The following is a 10,301-nucleotide window of genomic DNA, read 5'->3' on the forward strand; positions in this document are numbered from 1 at the left end:
ACCCACCCAGGGGAGTCCATTTCCCCAGGGAGATGGGGAAGACCCCGGACCGAGGGTTATACAACTGGAATTCTGCTCCAGCCTCCGCACTGACGCCGTATGATCCTGAACAAGTGTCCTCCTGTCTCTGGGCCTCAGTGTTGGACTTGATTACCCCCAAGGACTGATGCTGGTACCTTTTTGAGTCTGGACAGAGTGCAGCTCTAGGCAGTCTGGACCTAGCATCTCCAGGTGGAAGAAAGGTGATTGCCTCCTATTTAGCTAGCCCTCTGCCACAGACCACAGCTACCAGGCTGCCATTTCAGTAGACGGGGTTGTTCTAGCTGAGCCTCCAGGAGGATGGGGGCGTGGGCAGTGGGGAGCAGAGGGGTGATTCTCATTAGAGTCACAAAACGTTATTGGAGGGGGGAGGGTATAGCTCAATGGTAGAGTGTGTGCTTAGCAGGCGCAAGGTCCTGGGTGCAGTCCCCAGTACCTCCATTTAAAAAATTATAATAATGAATAAATAAACCTAATTATCCCCTCTTCCCCAAAAAGCCCAGTCTTTGATTCCACCGGAAGCAGACAGGAGCCAGGGACCTTGACCGTGGGAGACCTAGATCTATGGCATCTTGGCATTGACAGTATCTCTGAGCGGCTTCTCCAGCCTCTGGAAAATAGGACTAAATGCTGGGGGCCCACAGGCGGGGGGCACCGTCTGCCCTCTGAACAAGCAGCAGATAAATGAAAGGCGTCCGGGGCACCCCGAGTGCTCCAAATACTTAATACTTATCAGCGTCCAGTGCAGCTGACACAAAGCCGCACTTAGTGAGGAGTGTGTGCTGCTCCAGGGAGAAAATGAGGGTAATTGAAATTAACTTGGCTCCTGCCGTTTGTCCCTCCTCCTCCTAATCACCGGGAAATCTGCTGCTGGCTGGGCAGGAGGGCCTGAGGGCCAATGCCCCCGGGAGTCCAGGGCTCAATTAAGCTGTGGCAAATTGGATTTCTGGCCGTGAGGCCACGGGGCTGGGGTTGGCATTGAGGCATGAGCTGCCAGACGGTATTAGGGCAAAGGCTGGCCAGATGGGCCCAGCAGCTAATTCAATCTGGCTTCCCAGAAACTAGTCTTGGAAGGCCCGAGCTGTGGGCCTGGAGAGCTATGACTCTGGCGGGGAGGGCAGGGCCCTGTGCTTGGCTCCTGGCCTCTGCCAGCCAGCTGGGCACTACCAATCCTGACAGCCAGTAACAGGTGACGGTCTAGTGCCAGGGGAAAAGCCCAGCCTGGGCATCCAGGGTCTCTGGTCCCCACATAGGTATCAGCTACTCTAGAGAAGTGGATTTGAGGGTGTGTGCACGCGTGTGTGTGTCTCCAGCACTAACATTCTTGATTTTATGGCTGTCGTCATCTATTAGGAAGAATAGAAAGAGTCGGGAAACTCAGAATGGGAGTAGGACTCCAACAGAGAAAGGGAGACAAGAGGAGATAAACATTCGGAAAGAGAGTGAGGCCAAGAGAGGCACGCAGGAACAGGGACAGAAACAGAGAGAAGCAGAGAAAGAGACAGAGACAGAGCAGAGGGAAAACACGCAGGCAGAGACATTTAGACAGAACAGGACAGTGAGAAAGAGATACAGACAGACTTAGAGAAACGGAAGGAGAAGGCAGAGAGACTGAGAGAAACCAGGGAAAGAATGGACAGACTTGGGCAGTGGCTCGCAGCCCAGGCCACAGGGTGGAATCGCCTAGGGCGATTTAAAAGCGTCCCGTGCCAGCCAGAGTCACCTCAGTAGAACAAAAGACACTCCTATCACCCAGGAAATGACAAAGGTTTCAGGAGACCTGTATCGGGAGCTGGAAACAGAGACCAATACATAAATTTCTCTTATCTCACAGGAGGGGATGTGGCCCTGCTGACACCCTGATGCTAGACTTCTGGCCTCCAGAACCGTGAGCAATTTCTGTTGTTTGAAGCCACCTAGTTGGTGGTAATTAGTTACGGCAGCCCTGGGAAACTGATACAACGTCTCCAGAGCTAAGTGCTGCTGGCTATAGAACCCCTTGATGGTGACAGTTGACCTGCTAGTGACACTTTGGGGAAGTGGAGGGGCAGTGGCTCAGCACTGCCCAGAGTGGGTGCAACCAAAGGGCGTTGGGGAGAATGAGCTCCAATGGAATCCTTTCTATAGGGTGTTTTCAAAGCTCCCCTGAGGTCAGCCCCGGAGGTGACCAGAGGCCTCTGTCTCCCCTGGAGCCCCCTCCTACCCCCAGCACCATGGGGCAGAGGGGCAGAGCCCCGCAGCAGGTGAGCACTAGACTCCTGCCAGACGACTGACTGTGTGCAGGACACGATCTGGGCACCATGGGGGGTTCAGGGAGGGGATCAAAGCAGAAAAGCACCCCAGCCCTCACACACGCACACATTTACCATTTAAGTGAGCTGCGACTGTAAACCTGTGGGAAGTTGTCTGATATGTTAACCTTTACAAAAGCAGATGAATATGTACAAATCTTCACAGTCCTGGTGTTTTCCTAATAAGAGGGGTGAGAACACAGACATTGGTGGTGGGGAGGGCGGTGAAGAAGGGGGAGGCGACTGGAAGCAGGGATTTCCTGGAGGCCAGGGACCAGGGACAGGCTGGTGGCGAAGAAGAAGTGTGGCTGGGAGGTAGGGTGGTGAGCGGCAGAGTCGAGGGCCGGTTGGTGGCCTGGAGCCCCCAGCTCACCCCACACCTGCCACACCCTCAGAGCTGTGAGAAAGCTTTGTGTCTCTGCACTGAGCCAGCAGCACCCAGGTAAGTGATGGCCTGGCTGTCAGGGGCTCACAGGTCCCTCCCTGGTTTGACCTGTGCTCTCTCCCCTTCCCGCACGTTTTGTCAGGAACAGCTCCTTCTATGCTTCTGTTTTGCTTTATTTCTTAGCACATTGTCTTTGAATAGGTTCTTGGTCTTTCTGTATATGGTGGAGGGCCCCCTTAACCTGGGAAGTCTCCCAGCGCACATCTGGTGAGGGAGGGAGGGAGGGAGGAGAGGTGAGACAAAGCAAAAGAAACTCCTGGCCTTTCTTCAAGACAGGTTTTACTTATCGGAGTCAAGCAGATTTTTAAAAATTGTACAGTTGTCCCTAAGTATCTACAGGGGATTGGTTCCAGGATCCCCTGCAGGTATCAAAATCTGAGGACGCTTGAGTCCCTTATGTAACATGGCAGAGTATTCACACAGAACCTACATACATCCTTCCCTATCCTTCTTTTTTGATAGCTGTTAAATTTTTTTGATTAAAGAATTGTCAATTTACAGTGTCATGTTAGTTTCTGCTGTACAGCAAACACAGTGATTCATTTACACATATATATTCCTTTTCATATTCTTTTTCATTATAGGCCATTACAAGGTATTGAGTACAGTTCCCTGTGTGATACCATAAGACCTTGCTGTTCTCTGTTTTATCTATAGTAGTTGGTATCTATACATCCCAAACTCCTAATTTATCCTTCCCCTCGCCTTCTCCCTGGTAACCGTAAGTTTGTTTTCTGTCTCTGTTTTGTAAATAAGTTCATTTGTCTCTAGATTCCTTAGAGTACCTAATACAGTGTAAATGCTATGTAATAGTTGTCAGTACAGTGTGAATGGTATGTAAATAGTTGCCGGTGCAAATTCAAATTTTGCTTTTTGGAACTTTCTGAAATTTTTTTTTCAAATTTTCGATCCATGATTTGTCGAAACTGTGGTTTCGGAACCTTGAGTACGGAGGGCTAATAAAGTAAAATACATGTAACATAAAATTTACCATTTTAGCCGTTTGAAAGTCTATAGTTCAGTGGCATTAAGTACATTCACAATGTTGTGCAACCGTCATCACTATCTAGTTTCAGGACTTTAGGAAACGACATACCCATTCTCCAACCCCAGGCACTGCCTAGTGTCTGCTTTCTGTCTCGATAGATTTGCTTTAAGTCAGGAAGATGTTTTGATCTTTGTGTTCCACTTAAAACTTAAAATCACCAGAGGACCTACAATTTGCATTTTCAATTTCATTCACTTAACAGCACTCACTCTCCACCTGCCTCCATAGTTTAGGAATTGTGCAATCCCTATGTGTGGTGGGGAAAACACTAGCCTGGAAGTCAAGAGACCTTGGTTCTAGCTCCTTCTGTCAGAGCCATGTGACCTTGATAGGGTCTCCGACTCTCTTTGGGCCTCAACATCCCCATCTTGAGGCACCAAGTTGGACTCATCTAATAATCTCTAGGGCCCTGTGCAGCTCTGATCCTCCAGCATCATGGAAGTCCACTGCCCTGGCTGGGTGAGGGTGTGATCTGGGGGCTGGATGCCGAGAGGAAGCCAGGAGTGGGGAAGGGGCACTGCTAACCTGCCTGGCCCCCCATTCAGCCCTGAGCCAGCTCTGTCCACATCAGCTTCCTGGCCATTCCAAAACTACAGCCACATTCTGAAGCTGGAGTTCTTGGGCCTCATTAGAAGGGGTAAGCCTCCTGGGGGGTCTCAAGCACTGGCTTCCCTGGGCAGGTTGCAGCAGGACAAGGCAAGGCAGAAGGGGGCGCCTAAGGTCAGGGTGGGAGTGGCTCCTCATCAGAGGCTCCCTCGGCCCCCATTGCTCCCGCGCTGACAGAAGCTGGTCCTGGGATCTTTCCAGGACCAGGGCTCAGTGCCACCCATGGAAACAAGTGTGTCAGGGAAGAAAATTATAACCAAGTATTGATAGTCACCTCTCCCTCCCCGTCTCTAATGGAAGGGTTCCTTGTTTGTGGGCTCTTGGCCTCCAGGAAGTTATTGAGTCTCGTGTTACGTAGGGGAGACAGGCTGAAATGCAGAGCTGGACGAGCTAAGAGAGGCCAGGTTTATCCATTTGAGGAAAGATGGGGAAGGCCTTGGAGGGGAGGTAGGGGAGGCTCTGGGAAATCAAGGGAGCCCTCCAGGAAGGGGAGGGCTGAGTAAAGGAAGACAGGGCACCGCTACGGTTGTGGGGGGAGCGGGAGAAAAGAGGAACAGAGGTTTGCAGGGGCAACGACTGACAGGACTGGGCTTGTGGTGAGAAGTGTTTAGAGGCGATTTGGGGGACAATTTATCGTGTGATGTGTTGCATAAACGCCTCCTCCATGTCCTCACGAAACCACCACTAAGGATTTATGTTACACTTCAGTGCTCTGGCAGCGAGAGTCATGTCTTTTTTTTTTTTCCCTCTAAATAATGCATTGGCCTGGCTGCATTTGAATTACTCAGGGCCAGGCATCTTTAGCAGGTTTTGTCAGTGTTCCATTAGCTAAATGTTGGGTTGCCTGCTTTGTGGGTTACCTTAAGCACTTGCTAAGCCCTTCTACAGTGGGAGGCGCCTGAGAAATCACCCCTTTGGACTGCAGCTCTGTCTCTCCCAGCTCTAGGGTCTCCTGGATGGGTGGCCCCATTCAGAGGATAATATTTGAAATGGGGTCCTGACCCGTTTGCTAAGGCAGCCGGCCAGCAACAGAGGCCCTCCTCTCACCCCTTCCCGGCCCTTCATTTCCCTCAGGATCCCCACCGGCTGGGCTCCTGTATCTTCTCCCAGTCTCCCTTGTGCCTTCTGGAAAGTGGGCATAATCATCTTAGGCCACTGTGACAATCACAGGATTCCAGCCATGGAAAGTGCTGCCAAGCCCAGTAGGGTGGAAGCACTTGGTACAAAAAGTCCCTCCATAAGGAAGTTTCTGGCAATACTGCAGCGACCCTGGGAGAGTCTGACTCCGTGTCCACTCCTCTAGCTCTGACCCTCGGCCGTGGCAGCCTCTTGGGGAGCTAGTCGGTATGGCCCTCAGCGGGAGGGAGGGGGGCATGGGTCCTTGACCTGGTTCCCAGCCCAGCCTCAAACTCTAGGTACCTGTTTCTCCCTCTTCCCCATTACTCCCCATGGCCTCTGACCCGTCTGCCAAATGGGGGCTGCTGGGGAGATCAGAGACAATGGGTGCAAAGTGCTTAATGCAAGACCCCAACCCTAGTATGCGCTCCCTCAATAGGACATTGCATCCCAATCCAGAGCTCAGGTGCACAAGAAGTAGCACTGGCTTTTGTCTTCTTAAATGTAACATTAGAATTTCTTAAACTCAACGTCCCATTTCCTGGGCAGTCAGTGGTTTCTCTGTCCTATGCAAAGTCGGGGGTTTGGGGTGTGGGCAGACATTCCATCCTCTGTCATCCTTCCATGCAGGTTCCACTGAGACGTCCACCTTTTCTGTCCATCGCTTCTCTTCTGTGGCCCAAGATGGTCCAAGGCCCACTGGGCAGCCGTTGCCTCTGTTGACGGTAGTGGCAGGAAATGCTGGAAAGAGGGCCAGGGAGTCTCCCTCTGTCCTTCCCTCCCTGCCTCCATTCCCTGTACCCCACCCCCACCCCCACCCCCAGCAGTGGTGTCCAGAGCTGGCTACCAGCTAGGATGAGGAGGAAGGACGGGGCCGAGAGATAAACACGGGTTAGTATCTCAGAACTTGGTCCTGTCACAATGATCCATCTGTCTGAATAGAAATGTTTCTCTGAGCTGTCCTTCCTCACCAGCTCGGCCTGGGCCCGGGGAAGGGGGAAGGTATTTAGAAGGAAATGAGTTCCCCGTGGGGAGGGCGGGAGGAGGAAGCTCTCAGAGCCCTGGGATGGTGTACTTCCCATTCATGCTTTGATGCCAATTAGCTGAAAGCAGTAACGGGATTTCACAGTGGGGCTCCTTGGCCAGATGGCTCAGAGCCTCCCCGCGTGCACCGGGGATGGTGGGGATGGCGCGTTTGGGAAGCTCTGGAGTGACAGATGTGCTTGGTGACATTCAGGAAATTATGCAGACCTGCTCACTCCTGGGCCCGGGGTCCTGATTCACGAGGGGCATTGGGAGGGCACATTTGAATTAGCAAACACAGGCTGTGTGCTGCCGGCTGGCTTTGGGCTCAAGGGCCCCTTAAATAAAACAGAGAACAGATATGTTTCCAGAGGGTGCACCCATTCCGGGGCTGCCTTGCACAGGGAGGTGGAGGAGAAACTGCACTGGACTCAGAATTAGAAGATGCAGAATGGAACCGGCTCTTGGGCAAATTATTTCTCCTTTCTGAGCTGCGGGTTCCTGGCTGTGAAATGCTGGTGAAACCCCTTCTGGCTGCGTGGATTAACAAGATCCTGCATGAAAATCCTCACCCCACCCCACCAGTGCCTGGTCCAAATGTAAATGCTTAATGAGTGGCCGGCCACTTTCTTCCTCACTGCCCTGGACAAAATGAAAAACATTTTGAAATAGAGACCAGCAAAGGGCAGCAGCAAGAGGAGGAAAATATTCTCCATTCAGCTCGCAGGGAGGTGCCCTGAAGGAGGCAGCATTGAGCCTGGAAAATAGTAAGACTACAGGAGGAGAAGGCGGAAGGCAGGCCCAGTGTCCGGAGCAGCCAGGCAAAGGCAGGAAATCATCTGGTTCCCGGAATAGGGCCCCTCGTGCCTTGCAGATGAGGATCAAATGACAAGTTTTGGGTCTTGGGTGTCTGATTAAGAATCTAGGCTTTATTCTGTAGGCAACAGGGAACTAGCGAAGATTTCTGAGGAGGGGAACAGCAGGATGTGATATGCGGGCTAGGAGCCCAGGTCACTGGTGGCCCCCTGGAGAGAAGGCTGGAGGAGGTGAGACTGGAGCCAGAAAGACCAACTCCGGGAAAGGGGATGAGGGTGCAGAGGAGGGAAGAATCAAAAGATGTTGTGATGGTAGAATTGACAGGTCTTGGTGAGCAGTGACCATGGCAGGTGGGAGCGGGCTGGCGGCAGTCTAGGCTGATGCCCAAGCAGCTGGCGGGGAAGTCTGCGGGGACTGGCGGGGTGTTGCAGGTTGGATACGGGAGGCAGGGAGCAGCAGGCCAGGTGATGAGTCTGTGTTTGGACGTGGTGAGTTTGAGGAGGCAGTGGGCCATCCGGGCAGTCCAGCAGGACATGTGGGTCTGAATCCCAGGGAAGCACTGTAATCCCCCCTCAACCAAGCTAGGGCGCTGCTGAGTGGGCATCCCACTCCTTGGGCCTTGGCAGGGGAGGTTTAGGGGCAGCCTAGGCCGAATGCTGTGTGACCTGGCTCAGCTGCCTCCCTTCTCCTCCTACGCTGGGTGCCTGGGTGCTCAGCGGGGCCCAGGACAGGGCATCTCTGAAGGGTGGGGCCCTCCTCTGTTATAGCCCAGGGCCTGGGCACTGAGGCTCTACTCCCCTGAGATACTGTGCCCTCTTCCTGCTAGGATCTCTGTGCTAGCAGCAGAGAATGTCCCCCAGGACGGCTGCTTGGGGTTTGACCCCTATATACTCTCATTTAAAAGAAAAAACAAAAAAAGCCTTGCCCTTTCAAACCTCAACTTCCTCCTCATTTCCATTAAGCAAATTTTTAAAAAGCTTTTTAAAGATAAATGTAAAATTCTTTATTGGATCAAATAATTAGAAATGGAGTTGGAGTTTTGATTTCCACGCTTCCTGCTAGAGTGAGCTGTGTGAAGACAGCTCAGGAGGCCCTGGCAAGGGAGGTTATTTAGGCTTCCACTGGTGTTACTGGAAAAAGCAGTCTGTTTTCTGGGAAAAGGTGAAGGTCAACATTTGTAATGTGGGATTTCGTTGAAGAGTGTATCTGGGAAATTACCACTAACTGAGAAACTGATTCAGAGAACAATTAGATGTTCTAACCACACACATCCTCTCTCCTTAAATGTTGTTATAATCCTTGTTCAATGATCATCATTCATTCAACAAGCTCTTACTGAGCATCTCTGTGTATGTCAAACATTGTGCCAGGCTTTGAGGGCACAAATATGAAGAAGCAGGATTCCCACATGGATGAGCCTAGACCTCAGGGCAACTGAGTGTAACCCCATCCCTCTGCCCACCTAAGCCTAGGCCTACTAGGGCATAGCCAGCCCCAGCCACAGCGATCATTTCAGAAGAGGGTACTTGACCTTATGTGTTACAATCAAAGTGAAGAGGACTTTTGTTCATCGGTCACAGAGAAAGGAACTTTCTTCTGGATGTTGCAGAGAGTGGATATGAGACCCAAAACAATGATAGTCATTTTGTAATCATGAAGGAAGCTGGGCAGGCAAGAAAACAATTACACAGAGGAGAGTAGGGCTCAGGGAATTCAAAGAGATAGAGCCAGGGCCCTGATCAAACTCTGCCTGAAGCCTGACCAACTGCCAGACTTTGAAGTTTTGCCACCCTACAAATTCCTTCTATTTAAATCAATTTAGGGAAAAAAAGAAAAGACTTCTAACTGCTATGGGCAGATCGTACGTGCCTGCCATCTACACGACTAATGTAATTTAGTCCTCTCAGTAGCTCTTCAATGTAAAGATTTGGCAGCCCCATTTTACAGATGAAAATACTGAAGCCAGTGATTAAGTGACTTCCTGAGGTTACCCCATTCGTAAGTGAGGGAGTTGGGGTTCCAACCCCAGCAGTTTGACTCCAAAAATCTTTTTTCTGAAAAACGCTATTGACTGCTGTGTCGCCACAGGGGAAATGTCCTCGGATCCTTCCCGAACTGTTTTCCTGGTGTTGTTTTGGGAACTAGAAAATGGGTCAAGTTTCTCGGCTGGGTTGACAAAAACACAAAGGGGAAGCAGGCATCAGGAGCAGAGGCCACGTGATTCAGCCCCCGACCTTTGCAGCCAGCTTGGGGGGAGGTGCCCGAAGGTGTGGAATCGCAGAGTTAGAACCACGATTAGCCACCTCTCACGAGGCAAGGGGGGTCCAGCTGGTCTCTGGGTAGAAAAGCAGAAATCAGAGCTTCATAGATAAAATGTCTGCACCTCGTCAGGCAGACAGGCTTTGATGAAACTCCCCCTTTTTGCTCACAGAGCAGGCTTGACATTTTATATACATGAATTCCAACCTGACATTTTGACCAAAGGGACTATTAACCCCTCCTCTCCCCAGGGGGATAAATAGCTTGCGGGCCTGACCGGTTGGTGACCCCATCAGGCTGTTCCGGCCCCTTCTCCGGCTCCACATCTGGCTGAATATGGATGGCTTCTCCACGGCTCCGGCTCCGAGGAGTTACAGCCAACGGGAAGCACAGTCTTTCTTTCTTGGGCTCATTTTTCACGCTGGCTGCTTTTGCTGGAGATGCAATCAAAGCTAAATCTCAATTTATTGGGCAGGAGGAGCAGCTGGAGGCAGGCCCGCACCTGGGCTGTTAGATAAACCTCCACGCATCCTGGGGAAGCCAAATTCAAGATTTAAAAGGGAAGAGCGTGATTCTGTCGGCAGCTTTATGATTCATTTAGTAAAATGCTTTATACAGAGCTATGCAGTTTCACTCTGTTGTTCATCGGATCCTCTCT

This window comes from Vicugna pacos, chromosome 27, assembly GCF_048564905.1.
Source record: "Vicugna pacos chromosome 27, VicPac4, whole genome shotgun sequence".
NCBI lineage: Eukaryota > Metazoa > Chordata > Mammalia > Artiodactyla > Camelidae > Vicugna > Vicugna pacos.